The sequence below is a fragment of the Contarinia nasturtii genome, unplaced genomic scaffold (assembly GCF_009176525.2).
Source record: "Contarinia nasturtii isolate CC-2019 unplaced genomic scaffold, AAFC_CNas_1.1 Cnas_scaffold_350, whole genome shotgun sequence".
Classification (NCBI taxonomy): domain Eukaryota; kingdom Metazoa; phylum Arthropoda; class Insecta; order Diptera; family Cecidomyiidae; genus Contarinia; species Contarinia nasturtii.
This window is the reverse complement of record NW_022197705.1, coordinates 1866008-1891348: the sequence shown is the minus strand read 5'-3', so window position 1 is coordinate 1891348 and position 25341 is coordinate 1866008. Positions and strand designations below refer to the sequence as shown.

Here is a 25341-nt window from a genome sequence, read left to right as displayed (position 1 = left end):
GTAATAGCGATATACTGAATTTATTTTTAAACGGGGCAAATCATCAAGAAGTCATTATGCTGTCGATATAGTTGAAGCACACATGTGTACGATAATCCGCACACACACAAAAATCTAATCAATTCGAAAAAAAAACCCAAACAATCATTGCATTGATGCATAATTAATTGAATTTGGAATGTTTGCGGTTTTTACCAGCAACGCTCTTTTTTTTCGCCTCAATCGCAAAAAAAAGGGGGGATGAATACTTTTCAACAATGCTGCTCAACAAAGTTATAAATCTTTTTTGTGTTGGTTCGCATAAAAGTTCCATTTTCCGACTAAGTTTTTTTTTTATGTTTTGAAGCTGGCAAATACTTACGCAATGATTTTTGAGCGTCAAAATTAAAATTGTTGAAAGTATTTCGGTGTAAATTTAATTTGCATGCAATGGATTTTGGTGTTGAACATACAATACATGGGATATAGAATATTTCAAGTATAGGATCCATGCAAACATCCGCACAAAACTTTTGATGTTATATATTTTCAATTCTTCAACATTGTTGCGGTAATTCGTCTACACTGTTGTCTTCTTCACACATTTTATACGGTACAATTTTCGGTATATACATACATATTTTTATTGAAGCGAACCAGGACCGCCATATTGTTTAGGGTACCAAATTTTGATTTCAATTATGAACACATAAATACAAGTTCTGGATTTTTTTAGCAGAGAATCTGGCTGACTTGAATAAAACAATACATTCTCAATACAATACCACCGCAATCAGCTACTGCAAAGTAGTCATATATGCCATTCATGCCCGAATCATGCCATTTCCCCGGAATAGTTCAACATTTGAATGAAGAGGCGCCTTCAAAGAAAACGTATGCTAAGAATTCACCCATTTCTTGGTGCGGAAATTCATGAAACACTCAAATGTAACTTTTGACTCAGATACCGCGTCAAAACCAAAAGATATGCTAAGTGATTGTCGTGGTGGTTTCGGCATGCGAAAAATATCCAAGGCATTATGCCAACGAAAGCGATGTAAGTATATGTTAGCTGAATGGCAAAATGAAATTTTTGAATTTCACACTTTGTTTTCGTTTGTCTAATATTGCTAAGCACGAATCAAGTTTACATCCGCGATAAAATTATAACTCTAGTTTTTGATTTGGAAACGTTACAGTTACGGCGAAAATCGAGAAAAAATAATGCTAGAAGACATACATGAGAAAGACAATCGTTCATGAGATACATTTCAGTCGAAATTTAATACCATCAACACCATGTAATATCGCATTTCCGTTACTTTGCCGCTTGCAAAGAGAGCGCATATAATAAATTGGGGAAGTTTGATTAATGTGGTGCTAATTTAATTTGCTTTCTTTCAGTAACGACGCCACCGGGAAACAGAAAACGTTTATATGACATTTTGCGAGGCACAGTTCTCTCATTCATACATACACACAAACACAGCGACGGTATAGCGTGACTAAATGTTGAATCAACATTGAAAAAGGAGTCGACAAAGTGTTTCGTTCATCACTTCGAAAATTCGAATGAAGAAAAAAAAACAAAAGAGATCAAATGAAACGTGATTTGAAAAATTGAAACACGTTTTTCAAGCGTGTAATAAATGCACGTATGTGCCCAGAATGCTTGAATAAATAAACGAACATGGAAATTATTTACACTAATTTTAAATGATTATTAAACTAAAATGTGTTATTTTATATTTTAAAAAATAAATATTTTTACTGAAATGTTGATTTAAGTTGCAAAGCTTCATTGACATGTGGCAAACGTGTCATTTTCATTTCTAATAAACTCGAAGCAAATATCCTGCTGTTATTCCTCAATAAAATGAGAAAATATCTGAATTTCTTAATTGAATTTAATTAAAACTTTATCCAAATTTTCATGGCACATTTGCGCAACGTATTCCAAATCGAACCGAGCTGAAATGCTTAAATAAATATTTATGTGCATGTGTGTATTAAGTGATTTCACAGTTGATTAGTAAAAGTTAGAAATGTGAAGAAAATTTGTTCAAATGTGCCAAAAATTGAGCAGCTTTCGATGCTTGGATGTCTTAATTTCGTAAAAGTGAAAGATTAACTCATCATATTTTGAGCTTTTCTTCGAGCATCGGGCGGATGTTTTTTTTCCACATAGATTTATTGATTTTCATCTCAAGTTATGCTCGAATGTATCAATTTGTATTATTCTCATTTTGATCAACTTTTTGGCTTTTGGTTGTGGCATTTCAAGGCAAATAATAAAAAAAGAGACGAAGTATTTTTGAATCTAGTAAAACCATTGCTTTATTTTTTTTATTATTATCGAATGTTGTGTAAAGCGTACAGACAAAGTTTTTCTTGTTTATCCTCGAAAAGGCGAATCAACATTATAATAATAATAAATTATGTAGAAAACTCACATTATTCGAACAAGAGTTTCTTATTTCTTCGTGGCTTCACATTTACATTGTATGTATTGGCTGATGCTGAAGTTTATGTTATTGAAATTTAATATTCTTAAAATGCTTGAGAGTCTGTATGTAGTCGAAAAGAATGTTATAAGTGAACCGAAAACTCATTTTTGAGAAGAAGGCTGCATGTTTGATTTTTGTTTAGCGAACGAGTAGATTTATTGCTCTTTTCGCACAGCCGAATAACATGTGAGTGCTATAAATATTTGAAAATTTTTGCGAAAGTACATGTGTAAGCGTAAGCGTATTTCCAAATACGGGGCGTTTGTGTGAGTGTGAGCGAGTGTATTATTATTTTTTGTATCTCCAAAGTGTTCGACGCTATTATGAACTGAACATGACCACACACAGTTCTTTCCTCCTCTTCTTCTTGGAAACCAGAAGATTTCAATTCCATTTGCATGAATATACCCTTCGTTCGTTATTTATAATGTCAGGTAAAGTTGCTGTTATGTAAAGTCCATTTTCTATTTTTGATAAATAACACACAAGTACTAGTGTCGTGGTCTCTACAACATTTCCTATGGCTGCGCAAGTTTTGAATAACTGTTTTCCGCTTGACCAAACTTAGAAAGTGTGGCTATCGAATTCTCGCATGTTGTTGATCTTCGTTTGCATTCAAATGCAAATTGGTGAAATTTCTCTATTTGACGCTGAAAATTAAGCGCGGTTGACAGGTTCTAATGTTTCATGGACTTTTTCAAAAGTATATTACACCATAATGTACATGGGTGGTTGTATGTATCTTCGAGTACGTGTTAAATGATAATAATATTGGTGGTGAATCTTTCAATAAAGTATTATGCAAAAGCCCCATCATGCCAAAAAATTCAATATATTTTCGAGAGTGTATTTAAGTTTAAACAGCAGAAGAGGTGGAGACAATAAGAACATCTCATAAAATATAAATTTACTGCTCTTCGAAGTATTTTTGTGTTTTACAACTTGTGAAAAGTATTTTTTTTTTCTTTCGAAAACGAAGCGAATGTTGCAAACAAACGCGTTTATGCATAATAAGCGATAATGCATATCAACGTTGATTGTGCTCAAATACATTTACTAAATGGATGAATCTCTTCTCTTTCTCTCGCTTTTCGTTCTTCCCATCATCACCGGACAATTCGGCCCACCGAAAATATTTAATAATAAAATTGCTCTTTGCCAAATCGTAAATAAATTACATTTCGTTCAAAACGCGTTGCATAGTAAACGTGTTATTTTATGAGTGGCGAGAATCATCCGTCGTTCTCATTATCATTGATTCTCTCTCGCTTTGCTATTATTTACTTGAGTTACGAATGAGAATTTTTGAAACTATGCCAACGCATTTATAGGCAACACTCTGCCAAAGTGCAAAAACAATACGCACAATTGCCGTTCACTCTCTCTCTGAGAGAGTTCTGCGTGTGTATTTTTGATGGTTCTGAAAATACGGTAGAACGTGGTTCACCAGTTTTTGTTTGGATTTAAATAACATTCGTCCACCCCGCAATTGTTTGAATTGAACATATTTTATATTACAAAAGTGTGAAGGCATCTGAAATGTGCGGGTGCGCACGTCATTAACATCCGTGCCATATTATATACCAAACATACTAAATTACAAAACTGTATTACACAAATATTCAGATAGACGTGAGATATGCGGGATACACGATTGGCTGAAAAAAATTTATACAACAACATATATTAATACAAATTTGTCTGCATAATTTATTTTAATTATCATCTATTTAATTCCCTTTCAAAACCAAAATGATTTCCTCTATTCCATAAAAACCAAAACAACCAACAAGACTTGGACAATTTCAACGCAAATTATATGGACACATAATGAAAATCAGCTATGTTTTGCAACTCTGTTAATAAAACCAATTTTTTTTCTGGTTCGATTTTTTTGTTTGATAACGCTCATGAATGTGCCATGTCATTTGGTTTTATTGAAATGTTTCGAGAAACAAATTTAACTCGAACAGCAATCGACACCAAATTGATGTTCGTCTCTCCTCTCGTGCTTTTTCAAAACCACATAGAAAAATAACAATGTGATTTCTTTTTTTTGATGTGGCTTACCAATTTTGTATGAAAAAGGCGGGATGGTGGTAAACAGAATGATTATATAACACCAAATGTTAACCGCTCTTGATACTGCCTAAATCGCAGATAACAAGGGGTTGGAATCATTACTTTAAACGCTTTTGGTTCAAAATTCAATCAAAATTTACTTGAAATTCATTGCATGCTGAATAAACGAAGGCGTCAAGCGGATAAACTTTGTCCTTCCGTCTTTCCGTGTTTTTTGGACGGGTATTTCCGACTTTAAAAACAAGTAAGAAAAATGTCCGACTTCAAAAGACAATTTTGCGTTTTTTCCCCTTGATACTACTGTTTACATGATTTTAATCAGCTTGTTTTGATTTTTGTCAACATTCGTTCAACTAAAGAGTCCCATGAATTAAAAAAAAAACAATGTACATTTTCATCGAAAACGTCGCTCAAAGCAAGCGTAATTCAACACATTTGTATCTGTATTCCAAACACAAGCAAAATTGGATGAAAAATGTGGGCGGTATAAAAGCCCAGTTTAACATGGACATTAAAATATCCAAAATACCCTGGAGACTTGCCTCTGGCTTGATTGTTTTGAAATTTGGCTTTTCACTTTATCAAAATGGAATAAACGACAGATAAATAGCCAGTTTTTGTGACAACCATTTCAATCGTATCTCGTTCAAACGAAATAATTCAATAAGAATTGTATTGCATTTTAATGTATGTGAAGAGATTGTGTTACAGTCGCAAATATGTAAATCATGTAATATCATCACGACAGTTTAACGAGTTGAAAGGCCAAAATCAATAGAATTGCTCTTGATTTGAACCTTTGCATAATTATTATCCATTTCAATATGCAGAGAGAGAAACAGTTTCGTTTACAACGCACGTCTTATCGGATTTATTTCAATTGGATTTTGATTGTTTTGTTTTGTTTGCTAATTTTCACTCAAATCGATGCCGAATGAGGCGGAGAAAAGGGACGGCGAGAGAGAGAGAGAGAGAGAAAGGGAGAGAGAACATAGATTGTATTATTGAACATTACATTGACGAAATTGAACGCATATAACCAAGCATAAAACACTTTGAATATCTTTGCACACACACACACACACGCACAGAGAGAGAGAGAGAGAGAGAGAGAGAAAAAAAATGTAGATAAAAAACCAATATTATTAAACCATTCAAATAGATGTTGGGAACATTAAAAGAAGGACAAAGAAAAATCGAAGTGATGAGATATTCTCAAATTATTTAATTTATTCGTTCGCAATACTCATCAAAGTCGGTGTGAAAGCATTTTTCAGCTATATCTTTTCCATGCGAAATGGAAATGAGGACAAAAAGAATTATCATTACGAATTCGAAAAGTGGAATTTCAATATTGAAGTAGCGACATGATGACGGCGACAGTGACATAATGTATTGGTATGAAAAACGAAAAGAACAAGAAGGAAAGAGAGACAGAGATAGGGGGAGTGTGAGAGTGAGAGAAAAAAGGGAGGAAAAAAAACCAGTTCAAAAAAGCGCACCAATCAATTGGCAAAGAACAAGAAAGGCAAACCGAATACCATTACCATGATGACTGTAACGACCAGAGACTAATTTTAATAAAAATTCGATAAATACGAATCCAAAATACCAGCGCATATAACATAAGAATCGAACAAAAATATAATGAAAGTGATGGATTGTGCAAATCTGTTTGCCCACTCACAAATGACCTTAGTTTGAATGTCGATCGCGAGCACATCTTTGAGCATTGCAACAAAATGAAAAGATATCGTGAAATGCCGAAATAAATCCACTCACACTCATTGAATAAACATTTTCGTATTTATCTTACAAGATCGATGGGCACAAGGGACTTCTATTCTCTGTTCTTTCCAATGCTTTAACATCTATAAAAAAAAGCGCACAAGAATAAAAGAATATTGCACAAACATTCGATTGAAAACGAAACGACGACAACCGAAATGTCGATTGCTTCGAAATATTTCGATGAAAATTGAATCCAGCACAAATTTAAAATGAATTGAAATGCAAATATTTACCCGCCTCTATTTATCTTACTAAGAGTGCATTTTCGCACCAGTTTTTATGTGTGTTCGCTTCATACGGAGCTAAAGTGCAAGAGTCGCTTAAACAATCACATCAGCCGATATGAATCGGTGTTCATTCACAATAAGATGAAGTAACATCGACAATTTAAAATACATTACAAATTATATGAAAAACTTACGAAATCACACACTCAAAATGATTATGAATTTTAAGTTTTATTCAAATGTTTTATTGAAACAAGTTGAACAACAAACATTTTCAATGACATCACAGGCAACTTGCCAAACTCCGACTTTTGTTGACAACATACATTCAACTTCAATATAGCGATGAGTCCAGATGATATAAATGTTCAATGGTTTTGCACACAAACATCGACAAATCATGAAACTTTCAATCAAAATGAGACATTAAAAAACATCGAGCATGATTGAACACTGATGATTGACACCGAACGTTTTGAAAATGTAAAAAAATCTTAAAAATGATCAGAAGGTTGTAGATAGGTTTGAGTTTTAAATGCTCCAATGACTTTTAATTTTTGACAAATCATCACAAATAAAAATGTAATAAACCGTGAATATTCAAGTAACTTGAATGTTCAGTCTGAACATAATTGAAAACCATTGAAAAATGGAACGTAATTGACCCCCATTTATTAATTGCTCGCGTTCCACTATACCCAATTTGGCGACTTCAACTTTAGATGCAGAAAAAAAAATCGAAACATGCGGACCCGTTTACCATATTTCGAAAATCTACTTTGGTATGCAGTTCACAAGAACTTGATTTCGTTCTTTTTTTTCCGTCGTACGATTGAAAAGTTAAAATTGCGGTCGTTGAACGATAAGTTCATTAGTTTAATACAAACTTTGATCACAGCTCAGAAACTACACTGGAAAACTTTTCGAGTGGATCAAAAAAAAGGAATATTGTATTCCGTTTGCATGAAACTTACAATATCAAAATCAATCAAAATCCTTACGATTGCATCACTTTGCATATTTAGTGCAAATTGAATTCGATTCCATTAAATTCAATTCCGTTCGTAATTGCACAATGGTACGTGATGATTGTCTTTTGTCGGTTCAATATATATTCTAATTAGGGATCAAAGAGGAAATGCGATTAAATTAGAAATTAAAAGTCATGGTTTGTGCGCTTATTTCTGCATTTTTCAAACAATTGGCTGACTGAAGCTCGTCGCCGTCCCCCTCATGCCACTGAGAAGGGGGAGCCCAGATCCAAATCAGAAATCAAACAAAGAGCTTTTGTGGAAGGTGTCATTTAATTGCACTTAAAATTAATGTACAGTAAAGAAGTGAAAAGATTCAGCTTGAATTTAAAATGGCTGATTCTCACCACCGGTGGAACGTTAAAAAAATATATATATATTTAAAGTTTAAGCGTGTAAAAGAATGCGAATCAATTGCAAGCGCTGAGAAAAATATACACAAATTATATTAGCGAAATGTTATTTGAGCAAATCAACAATGGAACGAGAAAAAAAGCAGTGAGCCATAGAGTGCCATAGAGAGAGAAAAAAGAGATCGAAAGCAGATGGTTGAGTGAATAAGCAATGGTAAAGGGATTCATTTAATTTTATCTTTTCGCTTTGCAACGATGATGACGCTCTAAGCGTCACTTTTTTAGGCGTTAGTCTAACAATTGTATTGTGTCGTCGTCTCCATTTCGAATAATTTTAAATTTAATTAGACAAGTCATTTCCCTTCTCTTTGGCGCTATTTTTTCTTCGTTCGCTCTCTTTTAATTTGTTTGAACTGCTCGGGGTATAGATTCGCATCAAATGTATATTGTGACGATTTCAACAAGTTTTAACATTTAATTTCAAAACAAGCTAAAGAGTTTTCGGTAATTGTGAATTTCATGTGAAATGAGTTCAAAACATGGCGTGCTATAGGTGATGAAAATCGTTTAACGGAAAGAAAGAACCAGCACAGACAACAGTGATAACAATCGAATGAAATTCATCAGAAAATCGGTCAACCATACTCGTATACGCTGTTGTTAGGTCACATTTTTTCTTGTGATATTTATTTGGAATCATATCGAAGACTTAAATGTGTTTTATAGTACCGCAGATCTGTTGTAGCGAAAAAAGACTAATGTCATTAGATAGGTAACTAGTTTTTGTTATTCGATTGATCGAAATAAATGTGTTTATTGCATCGAATCCATCTGGTGCTAATAGTATCGTAATACGAATCATTTCAGTCTTTCATTATGTCGAACATTCGACATACGCCTTTCAATCCAATCAAAGATTCAAAACACAAAACAAGTTACTAATAACACTCCTTTCCGTTTAACCATGTCACACGATTCATGAGTCGATGTTGCCGTTTTTATTTCGTCTGTTGGCATTGTTAGAACTACCGATCCACTGTGAATTGTGAAGGTTTTTCCCCATCAATCGATGTTTGTGCTGTTTTGGTCATTGTTCCATTCGATTTGCAAACATTTGCCATGCACGTAATTGGAAGAGCAATTCTTACATTTCAGTCATATTGAGCACCCTAATTTCGTTTTCTTCTTTCGACAATTTCATAAATCAGTGGAGCAATACAAGTGACTCCCTTAATAAATAAACGAAACACCATCAATACATTTGCTCCCACATACACAACGTAGCATATTTTTCTCACACTTTTCTTTTCCTTTTTCGTCTCCCTTTTTTTATACGGATAAGTACACACAATAGACCACAACAACAATTCTCACTCAGCACTTAAACATCGAATAAGCTCCAAAATGAAAAAAAAGTGACCAAACGAAAGGAAGAAGACGGGAAAAAAAGAAAAGAAAATAAAATGAGCCGAACGACGTTTTCATGTTATGGTTACTGATACTGAGGCTGTATTCTTCATTCTCTATTATCGTCATCAGTAGCAGTAAACAACTGAAACAGCAGTAAAAATAACCTATTTGTAAAGGCTTAATGATAATGTTCTTTTAATTTTCATTTGCGAAAAAATGTGAGGCGAGCTCAGTGAAGAGGCACTCAAAACGGTGCATGGAATCAAAATTAGGGGCGAATGTTATTGTTAAAAATTTAACAAATAAAAATGGGCGCGTGTATTATATGCAAAGGGACAAAATAATCATATCGCTTGTGTAAACGGAACATTTCATCAAAAAGGATCGAGTACTATCTGTCAAAATATTTCCCCCTATGCCAAGCGAAATTAATTCGATATACGGCGCTGATGTAAATGTCACTCTGTCATTTCACAATAATACTTTTTTGGCTTAACAATATATAAGCTCTTCATTTAAAATGCATACACATTCATAATTATTGAATCGTTGAAAAAAAAACATGTCATAAAATATTTTTCTAACATTTTTCATTAAAAACTTTATTAATTTTTTTTTTTATAAAAAAATTAATTTGTTTATAAATTACAATAATTTCAACAAAACATGTTTCATCGATTAAATAAGAATCTAATGTAAATAGTAATGACAATGCGACACCTACCGTAAAAATGCAAAAAGAAACTTAGTTGGTATCCATTGTAGCATTTTTGTCCACCATGACAGCATCTTCGTTTTACTTGACCAATCACAGAGAAGCAAAACGAAGATGCTGTTATGGCGGACCAAAATGTTACAATTCCAAATAAGTTTCCTTTTCTATTTTAACGGTAGGTGTCGCATAGGTATTACTTTTTACATTAGATTCTTGTTCAATCTATGAAAAAAAAATTGAAATTATTGTTATTTTTAAACAAATAAATTTAAAATATAGAGAATTTTTATGATAAACGTAAGAAGAATATTTTATGATATGTTTTTTTTTTTTTACTCGACCGTTCAAAAATTATGCATGTTGAATGAAGAGCTTATATATTGTCAAGCCAAAAAATGTATCATTGTGGAATGACATAGAGTGACATTTAAATCAGCGCCGTATATCGGATTTATTTCGCTTAGCAAAGGGGGAAACGTCGTACTCGCTCCTTTCGGTGAAAAAAATTAAATTCATTTAAATCACCACTTGTATCTATTTCAAATTGAACTAATATCATGACTTTCTTTTTACAAGTAACCCAAGATAAAAAAAATATCCACTTTTTTCTACTTCATGCGACTTTATATAATGATTTTTGAAACACCATCTTCTCCAACAGTAGAGGCGACCGTCGTGAGACGAAAAAAGTAGAAAAGGGTGTAAATACGCATTGACGTATACGGTTGTGCGCGCGTTTTCTACACACAATAAGGTTTAATTAACTTGATGGATTCAGATAATTTCTACTAATGGCAAACTTCTTTTGTCAATTCCATTTAATTCAATCGTCAAGAACATTATGTTTGTGATTTTAAATAGAACTTTACGACAATGGGCAATCAGCATGCAATGAGTAAATATGCTACACGCTGGAAAAATGTTCGGATTTGACATAGTGGTGGTTAAATTCATCTACTACAATCATTCTGTCTGTTGAAAAAATTGTATTGCGTATTTTGACAAGTTTTAAAATCTGATTGGTTAAGTTCACACAAAACACGTGTACATAACACAACCACTATGTGATAAAAAGATATTTATATGCGATCGATGTACAGATAAACAGACAATACCTTAACCTTAAACAGTATCGAAACATGAGCTTCTGGCCAATTTGAACATCAAATTTTGAAGTTCATGGGAGAATAATTTGATATTTCAGAAAGAGTAAACTTGATATTTCGGGGAAAAAAAATAATTGCGTTAAAAAGGCCTTAAGTTACAATTGAAAAAGTAGAAAAATTGAATGACAAAGCAAATTAAAAACTTTGCAAACAAGCGTTTGAACTTGTTTCGTCTTGAAACTTTAAAATCACCACTTGAGATGCATAGACCGTGGATTTCAAAAGGATTATCCTCGTAATAATGTTGTTCAAATTATAATTTTTAATCTGGTTACTTCAAAACTATTGAATGCCGTTGCATGAAAATTCTATTTTGAATATACACATATTTACACTTTTTGCGATACATTAAGAGGCACTGATACAAACTTTGTGGAATAAACTTTATTTTTTATTAACTTGGGCTAATTATAAAATTCAATAAATGTTTGATATCTTTACAACTTTTTCTCACTCAAACGTACGAATGTCAAGGGAACATTACATAAAATCAAGGGATTAAATGCAAATAAAATCAAAAATATTGACCAAAAATACTCCTAAGAAACTTGCATATTTTTTTTACTTTCCTAAACTTCCCCCTTTCTAGAAACAATAAGCGATTTAATATAACGGGACATCAGAATGTCAAAGCCACGTTTCGTACTTCCAACAAAAAAATCAATTTGACATATTGCGGGATTGCATAATGCTCGGAGAAAATCCGTAATGATGCATAAAACATTTTAGAAAAAAGTCGAGTCGTCTTATGCACATAAATATGTGTGATATTGTCTGGCCCCTTAATCTCGGCTCAAAGTAGTTGACTCCAAAAATAAATGGATTCACAATTCTTCATTAATGTCGGATTTGATTCGATGAACTTATTGTGAGAATCAGAAATGACTCAAGATGGGGCGTTAAATCTATATTCTAACAGAAATCGATACAATTCTCCCTGCTATTGAGGATCACACCAAAACTTAAATATTATGATATTTTCGATGTGCTACCTATTTGTATGGAAATGTGAGCCAAATTGGCATATTAATGTTATCCAATAAGTTTATGGGCATCCAAGTTACTTGGAACATAACAATGCCAGTTTTTGTATGACATAGATGGGCGGAGAAACAATAGAGAATATTTAAATGAGATACAAAAATCATAATGATAATAATTATATACTCTTAAACGGCCACTGTTATCAAAACATTTTGATGCACTAACGTAAATTATAGCTGTGATTTATCTATTATGTCTGTAAAATTTATTTGTCTCGAAAAGAGAAGAGTTTTGAACAACTTTCCAAAAAAAAAAATAAGTTGAACGGGTATTGTAGAGCAACAATCAGCACCTGTCGACTAAAAAACGAAGTTTTCATCAATTCGACAGATTGAAAGTGTATATTTTGAGATACGATTGTAGAATAACTTATGAAAAATTTCCGACTTTTCTTCAACACATCTATACATGAGATATAGATCTATATAGCGAAACAGTTTCAAAACTTCCTTAACTAAATATGAGAAAGAGCTTTGTAAACTATAACCGATTTTGGAAGAAACCAAGCGATTCGTGTGCTGTGTACTCTTATGCACTATCAGTTCTTAATTAGCCTTTTAAAGCTTATTTACACAACTTTAGCTGAAACTCACAAATTTCATTCATTGTATTAGGGAGCCGGAAATAAAAGTGATTGAAGTGGAACTCACAGACACAATACAAACACAGTGGGGGCGAGAAAATGCAACGAAGGAAGAAAAAGTTAAATATACACATACATTTCTTTTATACAATGTAGAAAAGTTGATAAGCTGCTAAGGTATGCATTATTTTAATAGTTGCATTGAAGTGGAAACTCTTCTATAAATTAGGTAAATGGATTTGATTTGTTGCTTTAACATTGCATCGTTGAATTAACGGGAGTACAACATAAAATATTTCTGTGAGTTGGAGGCGGTGAGACGGAGACAAGGTTCCGGATGCTCAGGCAAAAGTTAAGGTAAAACTCCGTTCAATGTTCATTGTTATGAAATTTACGGCATCAATAATAGTACTCATGATGCGAGATAAACAAGTAAAACTTTTAAATGTGCTCCTTAATTATCATCTCATTGACTAAGTTTTTCCAAACTAAGCTGAATTATTGCGCTTAATTTTTATTTCATGTTTTATTCTCCTCTTCATACCCGGCCATATATAATTATTTAAAGTATAATATAACGTTTTAGGTGGAAAAATCTGCAAACACTATGCCAAATTTGTATTGTGTATTTGATTTGATTTTCTTTTGGTGTCATATATTCTGGCAGGATCTCAAGTAAAAAAAAACAACAACAACGTATACAATACAATCAGACGACAGATGTGAAGAGGAGAGTTCCCCCATATACACATTTGACAGAGAGAAGCTGAGCTTAATGAATGTAATAAAAATGTTTTGCAACATGACACATACACAAAATGTATTCCGATTTCACCAAAAGTCCTATTAAACGTATTCCCCGAGAGAGAAAAGAGAAAAGAAAACAATATGTGCACGGGGCGTTTTGCTATTTCTGGTTGAATTATCTTCTGCTAGGACGACTGCTGTTAACTTGAATTATTTATCGTATATCGTGTTTCGGTTGCTTCATATGCGTTCACATAACATAATCCCAATATTTTTCGTTCAACTTATTCGCTACACCACCGACACCGACCCACACACAAAGACTGCGTGAAAACTCATCTAGCTGTTAAGTATTAATTCCCATGGAAAGTAAATATTTATTTAGCTTATTGCACCTTATTATCAGGAGCCAAACAGCAGGCAACCGAAAACATTTTAACAAAAATCATTCATGCCACCCATTTTACCATTTTAATTTACATGTGTGGATGTGGATTGTACCTGAGAATTGAAATTACGTTTATTGTCGTGAGAAAAGTCGGAAAACATAAAAAAAATCGATATTTCTGGTACATCAAATTATGAAGTAATTTGAATCAAATGTGAACGAGTGGCTCGGTGGGGATGTTGTGACATTTCCTCAATCAATGCATTCATTATGTCATGCCGTTTAATTTTATCACGAGATACTTTAATTTTCATTATTTTTCCTTAATGAATGTAGGTGTGTAAACGGATACAACCTTCATCCGTCCGCATAGGTTCCGAGGGTTCCGATTACGTCTCTCTACAAAAACTTAAGACGGCACCCGTTTTTTGCTCTTCAACTTTTGTAAGATAGAGATTTCATAGAGACACGGGGATTTTTCGCTCTCTCGATTTTTCCATGGACCTCTTTTGGTTTTTTTTTACCATTACCACACCCTAAAATCTTTAGCGCACTCTTATTTGCCTGAGTATTTTGTGAAAATGTCTGTTTGAAGGTCCGAATGATATTTCGGACAAATAAATGTCCGTCCATCCGGATTCAATCATTCGGACCGAACAGACGGAGATTTTCACAAAATACTCAGAAATTCATTTCTCCAAATTATTATTAAAACCACCGACAATGGGCATTAATAATTAACGTGAAGACTTTCAGTTTTCATTGAATTCACTCTCATAATTAAAATATACACAGATTTCCAAAAAATATTATAATCAACGTCGTTGAAAGCATTGTTGTGTTAACAATTATTATTTGTTTGCTATGAATTAGAAGAATAACTTCTTAATGCTATTAAACGTTTACTTCTAATGTCACAAAGAATTCTTTCTTCTCTATCTCTCTCCTAAACACAACTTCAAATGGTCTCGCAATTTTTATACAACACCTACTTAAATTCAGATTAATGTAATAAGTCACTTAGTGAAGACACCATGAAAGTCGCTATTATGCCGTGCTCTCTGTTATTTCAAGAGAATTAGAATGATGTAGTTTATTTAATATGTTTGGCAATATCTTTGGTGTGCGTATTAAAAATATGCTATGTTTGTTTAAACAGCAATGGTTGTTTGTATTGGATTAACTAGGCTATACAATACACGCATAAGCTACGCCATCCAAAACCATGCTTCATGGGTCGGTCAACTGCGTACTTAAACATGGTCTGTGTTAAATTTTTGTGTTTGTCTAATTTGGTTCGTCTCACTTAAATCCGATTTATTTCCTCCACGTTCACATTTAATTACGTTGGATTGAGATGGATTTTTGATGAAATCACCATCAACAAGGGTGTCTAAAAACATGAAGCCTGGAGAAAAAAGCGCAATCTATGAGCACAAAGTGATGTCAGCTTTGCAATGTCGGTATCGTTTTATTTTCTTCGAACCGAAACCCATGCTAAATTGAATTATAAAGACACATAGTCGGTAAATGCTCAAGTTAACTGTATCGAAAAGGTAATGTATTTCGATCTATGACTAACTACTCGATGCAAAAGAAATCAGTGAATATTTTCAAAAAGAAAAAAAGCAAATAAAAGTAAATCCAGCTGTGTTTGGTTGTCCGAATTGGAAAAATTGTAGAAAATGTTAAAACATATTATGGTTTACAGAATCCATAAAACTTCGAGTTTCGGACAAATGGCAAACTGCTGTTACCCTCACCGAATTATTTACGAAATGCGATCACAATCGTCAGATCACGTAACGAATGAATACATTTAAGTTACTTACTTTTCAGTTTAATCTTTTGGAAATTGAAACGTGGTTCCTAATCGCGCACCATGTTAAATACAGCTTTTTGGATATAATGTATACCGAAAATTGTATATTGTATGACGGTTTGAGAGGATTTTAGAAGGAAACTTTTACATTTTATACAAATTGCCTTACAACCCAATTACATTTGGACGCATTTGCACTTCCTGTTGGAATCATCGAATTTCCCCTATTCATATCCGTTTTTCGAAAAAGCACGTTTTCATTGGATTTTAAAATGTCCCAGTTCCTTTTCTCTTTCTCTCTCTCTCTCTCTCTCTCTCTCTCTCTCTCTCAACGCATTTTACCGATATCTTGAACCATTCGACCGTTCAGCTTACATGCGTTCGCTTTTTCTCTTCTTTTTCAATTAGAAGAGCACTTTGATTAGACTTTCTTTTCAAAATTAGCTAAAAACTTCTTTTTCTCTGTTTCTTCTTCTCAAACTTCTTTATCTCAGACATTTCTTGGAAGGCAAAAACAATATCACACTCGAGTAAAAATTCGAACCATATGGACATTACAGAAAAAAAAAATAATCCTCATTGAGTGTGCTCATTGTTAGAATTTTCATTTGGCACTCATTTCTCACTGTCATATTCATTGTCAACTTGTGGTTCGATGATTCCCCCAGCGATTAATTTTAATATTATATTAAATATTGAATTACGACCGTATATTTCAATTTCTGGAAAAAGATGACAAAATACGCAGAACGCAAACACTCTGTTTGTGTGGTGAACTCACTGAATGTTCAATTAATAGATAACATAAACATTCTGTTTGTTGGTTTCAAAAGAAATAGAAATAACAAATCGACTCCGATTTATTTCAACTGAAAAATTCCGTCGGTACATTCTTTCAGGGTTTGTTACTTGTAACAGACGTGATAAAAAAGTTCATCGTTTTTTTTTTTCATCTTGCTTCAACCAAATGTTATTCCGAATGTTATTCACTCGAAAGGTGAAACGCAATATCAAAAACACAATTTCATTCCCGAGAAAAGAGAAAAAAACAAACACCGACGAAGACTTTGAAACGTGAAATGAACGTGGAATCGAGAGGAAATAAAGAAAATCGACATTTCAAAGTTCAAAAGGAATAAAAGAACCTTTGTAAACCTTCGTAAACCTTCGCGAATACATTTGTGTATTTCTTTTTTTTTCTTTTGCTCTCTACACAAAGCGCTATGTTCAAGCTTTCAAGTACTCGACTACAATAAGAAGATGAAGCGAAAAAAAATACAGATATATGATGCTAACTGAAATGTAATTATGATTTTATTCGTCTAGCGTAATCATCATCGTCAACGCTATTATCTCAATCGTTAAAAGAGATAAAACATCATGAGATACATGGTTGAATTTGAAATAAGAGACGAGAGTTGCCAAACTGAACGCACCGAAAGAAAAAATGAATAAACAGGCGAAAAACGAAGAAAAACGGTTCCTTCTTTTGGGATCCATCAAGAACCACTCAAATGAATCAGACAAATTATTATCATTACGCTTTCTCACTCGCCAGTTGTGTTCATTTCACTTTGTGCCAATTCTTTTCGGATCGTCTTCGTAGCTACGCTCTTTTCATTTTCAATTGAATCAACGCTGGAGACTTGTTCCCTGTTTTTACTGAAGCGACATTTAAATTTGTATCTCACACTGTATTTGGCATCAGGCTTATTGAATATTTTTAACCGAAAAACTCAAACTGGCATTTCAACGTCAGCTTTCACCATATGCACGAGTGTATTTGTGTCACAAGTCTGTCTGCGTCCTATTCCCGCATTCGCTTTCACTTTATTGTCGATTTGTTTAAATGCAATTTGGCAGATATGGGTGAGATTTCAAATAGAAAAGTCTACATTCAATTTTCTTATTTGTTATTTATGTGTATTTGCCACGGCGGCTCACAAAGTATTTGAAACATTATAGAAAATTGCGATGATTAGACCTATACACATTAAGGGTTACCGAATTTTCTTTACACATTCCGCATCTTCTCCGGCCTGGCTAATGTTTGTCGAAACCATTAGCTCGATGTAAAAAGAATCTGCTGCGTATTTGATGAATTTGTGTAGATTTTTGTGCGCTGTTGCTCCGCTTTAAAACTAGAGATGCAAGATGGTGATGTGAAATGTGTTTGAATTCCCTTGTATTTGTACGTAAGTACTGATATCATTAGATAGCAGATTTGCGTGCTTTTGACGTTGACATTTTGCACTGTCTGTCACATGATTATCATATTTGCTGAAACCAGGTTAACCAAAATGCAGAAGGGTCAAACATGCAAACGTTGGATCCAAAGCAAAGGAAAACAAAATTCACTGAACAAAAAATGAAATTGTTTTTTTTTTTTTTGTGCAAAGTCAGGTGTAGATAAGAAAAACTTCCACGCGACAAAAAAAAAATTATAACAATGTTCAGGAACAATTGAAACGTTTTCTACCCACATTCCATATTATCTATATCGAAAACTCAGTGAACGAATTAAAATTCTAGTTGATAAAAGATAATATTACGTGCTTTAAAATTCAATGAATAAATGAGCAAAAATGCCGTCGTTCATTGTAACAGCCAGGCGCTGAGGCTCATTGCTGAGATTCTCTGCATTTAAATTTATACGGGGGAGAGCGCGCGCGAGAGAGAGAGAGAGAGAGAGAGCTAAGGTGAAATAACAATGTACGCAATGTAATTGTAATGGTACACAAAACGATGAATACCTTCCAGCTCTCCCCGGCATTACACGATGTGTTGATATTCGTCTTATATATATCTCTTTTGCTTATCTTTTCTTGATTTTCATGAACATTTTCGTTCAATGCTTGCATTCTATTTAACTAATGACGCCTAATATTTTCAAATATTTTCGGCATGTTTTCATGGCGTTCATTCTTTCGCTTGTCTCATTTTGACCTTTTCTTCTTCGATTTTACGTGTCGAAATGACTTTATACGCAAATCACGTTTCTTATGGTAGATGTAATGCCGGGTTGTTTTTTTCTTTCGCATTGGTTCAATGTTGAACAAAGTTTATTATATTTTAAACAGAGTTTTAACTGGTATTCAATTTAACACTCGTCAATCTTGTTTGCGAAAGAGAAGAAATCACCAATTCAATTTAACATTTCGCTTTTTCACACACAAACACAATTAACAATGCACTCCTCGTCGACGCAGTTAATTAGTTTATGCAAAAAATTATCAACGCTTCAACAAGACAGTAGTTCTATTCAAATGTCTACCACTGTATCTCACCGTGATTTATGTACCAACTTCGAGACCATTCACTGGGGTATATACCAAGAATAGTGACTTCGTGAACTAAAAAAAATTAGCGATATTTTGTTGTATACAAAACCACACGAAACATAAAGAGAAACTAAAGGCAAGAACCGTAGGCAAAGGATGATACAAAGACTATTTCTTTTCTTATTCAAAGTATCTCTTCGAAAATATCTTATATGGTGCTACTTTCGGTCTGTATTCATTTCGATGCAAACTTCGAACGCTGTGAGTTTGAGATTCGCTATGTCTGTAGGGTAAAAAATTCTTTGAAATCAACCTTGTTAAGTTAATTTCAACCGTGGCAACTAATAGTAGCATTTGAATTCAATACAAAGGGGAAACCTTTTATTTTGAATCTCATTCAAGAGACGAAATTCAATATTTTATGGGAGTTCGATCCTGCTTAACCTTCAAATACATCAATTTTCTTTTTGAACTGAAATGATAATGGGCTAATTTCCGTTTTACCATTTGATGGTCAGTGCCACTGACGCAGTGGGAAAAAATCTTTTTTTTTACAAAAAGCACTGAATCTCATTCACTCTCACCATTATTATAAAGCATTCGCTTGAAGGTGCATACCACTGTCTTGCGTCGATATCTTTGTAAAAAAGCACTGTTTCGCGTCCAAATGTTCATCGTCAAAAATTTATGACTCGAATATTTATAATAAATGTCGAAATATACCTGCCGGTTTATGTTGATCGTAATTCAACAGAGTTTGCTTCAATTACCGTTGTTCAGCTTCAAAGTTTTAATATCATCCCATCAAAATAAGTTTAAAATTTACCTGTAAATAAGAGAAAATGTTGAAAATTAATTTTTGTAATTAAATGACATATTTGGTTTAAGATGTTGGATGTGGTTCTTTGTTAATCTTGACGCTAAATTGTTTAAATTTCTATTACATTTTGTTATCAACTCCGTCATACACTCTGGCATTTTCTTCTTTTCAATGTTCCGTTTTGGTGATTTTGGATTCTGAGATGTGAGTGCAAACAACAAATCGAAATAATCGCTAGTATTCCTATTCGCATGCTGCTATATCGAAGTGAATGCAGAATATGTGTTTGTTTTCGGTCAACATAAATTTAATCCCAGCAATTACTCTAATGCAATCAGAAATGACAATGCTGGGATTATGCCAAATATCTTAAAATCCTTTTGTGTCAGATTGCATTAAATGCAAAACATATTTTCTGATGTATATTCGCTGCGCAACATTCAATACACAGCACAGATCTCCCCCCCCTCTCTCTCTTGATCTCTCTCAGTCAATGTGAATCTAGGCAATTTTGCCTCTGCGTATATGTTGTTGCCATTGCCAACAACAACAGCCATCATATTTTCACCTACTTCAATTTTCATTTGATAACAACGCCAAGCAACAAAAACAACATGGATTGAAACAATCATAGTAATCATATTATAATAATTATCTCTCACAACGACTCAAAATTGAGACTTAGCATAGGTGTTCGGAGATGTATTGTCTAAAACGCATTTTGTAAAACAATACTTGTGCTCAGAATGCACAGAATAGAACAAATACACGTAGTTTTAGTGAAATATTCACGTTGAAAATGTAAACGAGCATTTTTGGAACGTCATAAGTCAGCATCAGATTCAGATTTAGAACCATTTTCCGAAATTGCATTTTACCCAAAACGATAAATTCTATACAGTCGCGCTGACGAAAATTAAAGGAACTTGTCGAATTACTGTGTAGGTTATTCAGAAATGTTCACATAATTGAAAATAATTTTCAAAGCGAAAAGTGGGTCGAACTAGTAAAGCTACAATTGAAACCGTTTGACTGCAATTAAATTTAATTTAATTGAATGTTGGGTGTATGTGTGTGTGTGAGCGAGTGCATTTTGATTTGTTTATGTGGTATTGTATTCCATTTTGGTTTATTTCAATGTTAATTGAACATGTTCAACTAGGAATAAATGTCAACTATATATTGACACACACACACACACACACCGAGAAACTTCCAACCCATCATACATCAAAACTAATTTATTTCCATACGACACCATGTTGTTTCATCGTTTTTCAAAAAATAATAAAGCAAAACAATAATTAACAACTTTGACAGCTTTTTCTTTATATGAATTTTGACTTTTCCTCTTACATGCATCAACACGCATGACGTTCGCACATATTTGGCCATACATAGAAAAGAGAATGAAAACTTTTTTTGTATTTTGTAAATTCCATGTAGAGAAGTTCCACGTCACATAGAAAACATTACAATTTTAACAATGCACCGTGGAAAACTCTATTTTTCTCATTTTACCTTATTTTGTTTTTCCATAGCTCAAGTGGAACTTTTTTCTTCAAATATGAACACTGAAAAAGTTTACTATTGCATGTGAATTTTGATTGAGTTTGAACAGCTTATGCATGCATATTTAAGTCAATCTGTGTTCACATTTCAATTTCTTGTGTTTTCTTTTTCTTCGCATGAAAATTGGGATCAGCACTGTATGGAAATTATTTTTGTACACACGTTTCGTGTCTAATAATCAATGGAAAGGACTTATGATTTTCGAAGATCCGAACCGTATAAAATTGATCATGTTTAGACTTTTTTGTGTGGAGATTTGTTGAAACAACTTCAACATATGCAACATTTTGGATTAGCAAGATTATGAATTTTGTATCAGAGCTATCAATACAAATCGAATACGATACAAGTGTTCGAAATGTATTCAGATCTAACTTTTTTTTTTCATCTCCAATTTTTGTATATTGACAATTTCGAGTGGAACTTCGGAGGTGCGGGGGAAGGAAGAAAATATGGGTTGAAACTTTTGGGTTGTATGACGTATTTTTCAAAAGAATCGAAAAACTAATTTGAAATGCTAAATGTTTTGATGCAAAAATTGCTTCTTGAACGACGCAAATAAATATTGTTTATGAAGTAAGTGGATGAATTTCGACAACTTCGACATCGTGACAGCTCCCAATACCCTTTCATTTTGATGAAACAAGTGATAATAAAACCGAAAACAAAACAAAAAATGATATGTAATATCTGAGAATAGGCATTTTTTTTACACTTGGAAAACAAGAATCAAAAACTCATATACAAACAAATCGTTTATCGTGTGTTTTTTTCATAAGCAATGAGTGTATGCTTCTATTGTATGTATATCAAGTCATCCTTTAAAAGGATACACAAACACGCAAACATACTTAAATAGTCAATTCGAAAGGGTTGAATCCTTTCACATTAAATCTGTCAGTTTATTGTTATTGTGTTTTCGATGTTAAGTTTTGAGAATTCCAAAATATTACACTTATGACACTTTTTCTTGGTTTTGTGCAAATAACACTGCTGTCAAAGCGTTCTATTCTAACCATAGTTATTGAACAATTGTTGTCAACATTGTCACCCTCTGTCCCCTTGTCTTTCTTTATTTGACAGATTTCAGGAATACGAGCCATGGCCATTCTTTTGTATGTTCTTAGAAAAAGACAGCTGGCAATGTTAAATGAATAAAAAAGGGATCCAGCTTTTCACATCGGATTTCCCGAATCGGTGCCCAATTTATTAATACATTATAATAGAATTTCAAATACTTTTGTTTCGAATCATTACTCTTGAGAAATGAAATAAAGGGAGTCGCTTTTCAAATTCTCATGTCAATTTCACTTCAACGAAGGTTTTATCTGTAACGTGAAAAATGTTTGCCAGAAGTTTATTAGAAATCGTTAAAACATATTAAAACATTGATGGAAGAAAGTGCGCTGTCTGAGAAAATGTTTTATGTGCAATAGATTCCAGTTTGGTTGTCGTCATGACAAAGTTATGCATGCATTCCGAGTGGTTTATTCGATTCATTTACACTTTTGCACATAAACTCATCGCAAATATTCAAATGAAGCGCGAATCCGAAGTGTTTATATATGAAACTGTTTAACATAGATAATAGCGTCACAATGCTGAATTTGATTAGCATATGATATAAGTGGCATGAAAAAGTCGATAGTCTTGGTACGACTCTCTTTTCTTGATCATAATGATGATGGTTGATTTGTTTCGAATACAAAAAGGATGTCAAAAGTAAAACATAAAAAGCGTGTGTGTGTGTGTGTTGCAAATCGTATTTAAATTAAACTGCTCCGCCTCTTGGTCTTGTCGCTCGAACAGTATTTATTATCATGATGGTACAAAATGTGAACCATGAACCAAACCGACGTAATACATGTGTTTTCACTCCATGCACTTATTTTTTTTCTATTTCGTAATGGTTGGGCTGAAGAACAAAAAGGTGCCTATGAACGAAACGGCAAAAAGCCCAAGAAAAAATCTGGCCCGAGAAAATGGTACAAAAGATACAAATGCATCTTAAGTCATCCATGGGCTTGATTTTGTTTGCCTATCCACCGTTAATATTCAGTTTGTGTGTTTGCCATTTCGGGCGAAACAGCTTAGTAGGATTATAATGAGAGTTAGGCATTTTATTCCGTATAAAATGCACAAAATGCAGCAATTATCATAAACACGGAACAACTGGAAATGCAAGCAGCGCAAACAAATTGCAATTCTGCACTTATGGTCTTTTCTCTATCTCTCTTCGCTCTCTCCTCGATTTTTCTCGTTTTTCATTTTGTATTTTGCAAGGCATGTGTGTGGGTTACACATAGCATTGAAATGATATTTCGTTTTACTCTCCCGTCCGTTTCCACTCGCAAATTCAATTCCAGAAGTGGCACAAGAAAGAAACAATTTTCAAGCCGCTTTCTTGTGTCTGTTTCTCTGTGTCTTTGTGTGTGTGGCATTATGGCGCTGAAACACAAAATCTGTAAATGAAAAACCGAAAACAATCACAAAGCTCGTACGACACATAGGCAAGCAGAAAACTTTTGAGCAATTTGTCTATGCTATTCAAGTTGTAACTACATCATAGGCACTCGCTCATGGCCATTATCTACACCGATCGCATACCAAAAATATAGCACAGAGAAACACTAAAAACGGGATAATTAATATAAAATGAATGCATTTATTTGACTTGGCAGAAGTTGTTAGATCGTACGTAGTGTATATATATATAAGTGTGTGTGTGTTGCGGTTTTTGCTCTTCTCCGTAAAATGCTCCTTTTTGGTGGCTGTTGCTATATCTCTTTTGATGCGTGTGTCCGCACCACAAACGGTTTTTGTCTTTGAATTGCTTTTCTACACCACTTTTTGCGCCCGGCAAAGTGAGAGCAAGAGAGAAAAAGAGAAAGAGAGTGCCGCGCGCGTATAGAATGATTCATTTTATAATTGCATACACAGAGAATCGACCTCTATTTGCATATTATTTGTGTTCTGGTTTCCGTTCTTTTGGCGCGATGGTGGCTTGTACATTTTGTTCCGTTTAATCGCTGAATCGAGAGTAATTAGTGGTGCACATTGCATGTAGCTTTCTTCATTCGCATTTTTTACGCATAAACTTTGATCTTGTATTTTCCTTTGATGAACTCTAACAAAGTTTCTTCTTTTTTATCCGGTTAAAAAATTGTTGTTTCTTTTCGTGTGCCGCTTTCAATTTTATCGCATTCGGCTTCCTTTCCGTTATGACGCTCTCCATACCGCACTACAACTTGTCTGTTGTAAAATATATTTAGCCCGTCTTTTTGCCGTCTATTTTACTTTGTATGTGTGTGTGTGTATGTATGTGGCAGAGCTAGGCCCCGCGCATAATATACAACGAGATCAATTCCATTGAAAATGACAACAGTGGCTTAAGCTCAAAGAATCAAAGAGCAAAACTAGAGACATGAAGTCACCGAAAACATTGTTTCCAGCCGGATTATTATAATTATTTTGCTATGTTTCCTGTTGCAAATGACAAACCCATCTATTATATGTTTGCTGTGTATGTATACACTCGCCACACGTTCTTCGTCTTATACGCACATTGACTCTTTTGTTCCGTCCGTTTTTTATTGTACTGATATCCATATTACATATCGCACTAAGTTATGGTGACTTCTGGTTTTTTTTTTTTTATTTCAGATTGTTTGTCGAGCGAACACATTAAAGGACCGTTAAAAATGTCTGAGAGTTGAGCTACGAACTTAAGATTCTGAATTAAACATGCTTACCATATCTGTCTATAACTATTTTTGCAAATATTCACTCGTTGAACATAGAATTTGGTGGGCGGGAGTGACAA

At 33.6% G+C, this 25341-nt stretch overlaps 1 protein-coding gene across 1 annotated transcript in view; it reads right to left on the bottom strand.

Annotated features, from left to right (window-relative positions):
* The window catches only part of LOC116338120, a 113028-nt gene that overhangs the window by 34737 nt on the left and 52950 nt on the right, over positions 1 to 25341 (bottom strand). The gene's annotated exons all lie outside the window — the stretch shown is intronic.